Consider the following 3,786-nt stretch of genomic DNA (forward strand, 5'->3'; position numbering starts at 1 on the left):
AGCAATTCTTATATCAGACAAAATAGACTTTAAAACAAAGACTATTACAATAGACAAAGAAGGACACTACATAATGATCAAGGGATTAATCCAAGAAGAAGATATAACAATTGTAAATATTTACTCACCCAGCATGGGTGCACCTCAATATATAAGGCAAATGCTAACAGCCATAAAAGGGGAAATCGACAGTAACACAATCAGAGTAGGGGACTTTAACACCCCACTCTCACCAATGGACAGATCATCCAAAATGAAAATAAATAAGGAAACACAAGCTTTAAATGATACATTTAACAAGATGGACTTAATTGATATTTATAGGACATTCCATCCAACAACAACAGAATACACATTCTTCTCAAGTGCTTATGGAACATTCTCCAAGATAGATCATATCTTGGGTCACAAATCAAGCCTTGGTAAATTTAAGAAAATTGAAATCATATCAAGTATCTTTTCTGACCACAATGCTATGAGACTAGATATCAATTACAGGAAAAAATCTGTAAGAAATACAAACACATGGAGGCTAAACAACACACTACTTAAAAACCGAGAGATCACTGAAGAAATCAAAGAGGAAATCAAAAAATACCTAGAAACAAATGACAGTGAAAACACAATGACCCAAAACCTATGGGATTCAGCAAAAGCAGTTCTAAGAGGGAAGTTTACAGCTATACAAGCCTACCTTAAGAAACAAGAAACATCTGAAATAAACAATCTAACCTGACATCTAAAGCAATTAGAGAAAGAAGAGCAAAAAAACCCCAAAGTTAGCAGAAGGAAAGGAATCATGAAGATCAGATCTGAAATAAATGAAAAAGAAATGAAGGAAACTAACAAAGATCAATAAAACTAAAAGCTGGTTCTTTGAGAAGATAAACAAAATAGATAAACCATTAGCCAGACTCATCAAGAAAAAAAGGGAGAAGACTCAAATCAATAGAAATGAAAAAGTAGAAGTACCAACTAACACTGCAGAAATACAATTGATCATGAGAGATTACTGCAAGCAACTCTATGCCAAAAAATGGACAACCTGGAAGAAATGGACAAATTCTTAGAAATGCACGACCTTCCGAGACTGAACCAGGAAGAAATAGAAAATATGAACAGACCAATCACAAGCACTGAAACTGAAACTGTGATTAAAAATCTTCCAACAAACAAAAGCCCAGGACCAGATGGCTTCACAGGCGAATTCTATCACACGTTTAGAGAAGAGTTAACACCTATCATTCTCAAACTCTTCCAAAATATAGCAGAGGGAGGAACACTCCCAAATTCATTCTACGAGGCCACCATCACTGTGATACCAAAACCAGACAAAGACGTCACAAAGAAAGAAAACTACAGGCCAGTATCACTGATGAACACAGATGCAAAAATTCTCAAAAAAATACTATCAAACAGAATCCAACAGCACATTAAAAGGATCATACACTATGATTAAGTGGGTTTTATCCCAGGAATGCAGGGATTCTTCAATATACACAAGTCAATCAACATGATACACCATATTAACAAATTGAAGGAGAAAAACCATATGATCATCTCAATAGATTCAGAGAAAGCTTTCAACAATATTCAACACCCATTTATGATAAAAACCCTGCATAAAGTAGGCACAGAGGGAACTTTCCTCAACATAATAAAGGCCATATATGACAAACCCACAGCCAACATACTCCTCAATGGTGAAAAAAGTGAAAGCATTTCCACTAAGATCAGGAACAAGACAAGGTTGCCCACTCTCACCACTATTATTCAATATAGTTTTGGAATTTTTAGCCACAGCAATAAGAGAAGAAAAAGAAATAAAAGGAATCCAAATCAGAAAAGAAGAAGTAAAACTATCACTGTTTGCAGATGACATGATACTATACATTGAGAATTCTAAAGATGCTACCAGAAAACTCCTAGAGCTAATCAATGAATATGGTAAAGTAGCAGGATACAAAATTAATGCACAGAAATCTCTTGCATTCCTATACATTAATGATGAAAAATCTGAAAGTGCAATTAAGAAAACATTCTCATTTACCATTGTAACAGAAAGAATAAAATATATAGGAATAAACCTACCTAAGGAGACAAAAGACATGTATGCAGAAAATTATAAGACAGTGATGAAAGTAATTAAAGATGATACAAATAGATGGAGCGATATACCATGTTTTTGGATTGAAAGAATCAACATTGTGAAAATGACTGTACTACCCAAAGCAATCTACAGATTCAATGCAATCCCTATCAAACTACCACTGGCATTTTTCACAGAAATAGAACAAAAAATTTCACAATTTGTATGGAAACACGAAAGACCCCGGATGGCCAAAGTAACTTTGAGAAAGAAAAACGGAGCTGGAGGAATCAGGCTCCCTGACTTCAGACTATACCACAAAGCCACAGTAATTAAGACAGTACGGTACTGGCATAAATACAGAAATATAGATCAATGGAACAGGATAGAAAGCCCAGAGATAAACCCACGCACATATGGTCACCTTATCTTTGATAAAGGAGGCAAGAATATTCGGTGGAGAAAGGACAGCCTCTTCAGTAAGTGGTGCTGGGAGAACCGCACAGCTACATGTAAAAGAATGAAATTAGAACACTCACTAACACCATAGACAAAAATAAACTCAGAATGGATTAAAGACCTAAATGTAAGGCCAGACATCATCAAACTCTTAGAGGAAAATATAGGCAGAACACTCTATGACATAAGTCACAGCAAGATCCTTTTTGACCCACCTCCTAGAGAAATGGAAACAACAAACAAATGGGACCTAATGAAGCTTCAAAGCTTTTGCATAGCAAAGGAAACCATAAACAAGACCAAAAGACAACCCTCAGAATGGGAGAAAATATTTGCCAATGAAGCAACTGACAAAGGATTAATCTCCAAAATATACAAGCAGCTTATGCAGCTCAATAACAAAAAAACAAACAACCCAATCCAAATATGGGCAGAAGACCTAAATAGACATTTCTCCAAAGAAGTTATACAGATTGCCAACAAACACATGAAAGAATGCTCAACATCATTAATCATTAGAGAAATGCAAATCAGAACTACAATGAGATACCATCTCACAGCAGTCAGAATGACCATCATCAAAAAATCTACAAACACTAAATGCTGGACAGGGTGTGGAGAAAAGGGAACCCTCTTGCATTGTTGGTGGGAATGTTAATTGATAAAGATACTATGGAGAACAGTATGGAGGTTCCTTAAAAAACTACAAATAGAACTACCATATGACCCAGCAATCCCACTACTGGGCATATACCCTGAGAAAACTATAATTCAAAAACAGTCATGTACCAAAATGTTCATTGCAGGTCTATTTACAATAGCCAGGACATGGAAGCAACCTAAGTGTCCATCATCAGATGAATGGATAAAGAAGATGTGGCACATATATACAATGGAATATTACTCAGCCATAAAAAGTAATGAAACTGAGTTATTTGTAGTGAGGTGGATGGACCTAGAGACTGTCATACAGAGTGAAGTAAGTCAGAAAGAGAAAAACAAATACCATATGCTCACACATATATATATGGAATCTAAAAAAAAAAAGAAGAAAGAATGTCAGAAGAACCTAGGGGCAAGACGGGAATAAAAATGCAGAGTACTAGAGAATGGACTTGAGGATATGAGGAGGGGGCAGGGTAAGCTGGGACAAAGTGATAGAGTGGCATGTACATATATACACTACCAAACATAAAATAGATAGCTAGTGGGAAGCAGCCTCATAGCATAGGGAGATC

This window comes from Neophocaena asiaeorientalis, unplaced genomic scaffold (genome assembly GCF_003031525.2).
Source record: "Neophocaena asiaeorientalis asiaeorientalis breed wild unplaced genomic scaffold, Neophocaena_asiaeorientalis_V1.1 scaffold202, whole genome shotgun sequence".
Taxonomy (NCBI): domain Eukaryota; kingdom Metazoa; phylum Chordata; class Mammalia; order Artiodactyla; family Phocoenidae; genus Neophocaena; species Neophocaena asiaeorientalis.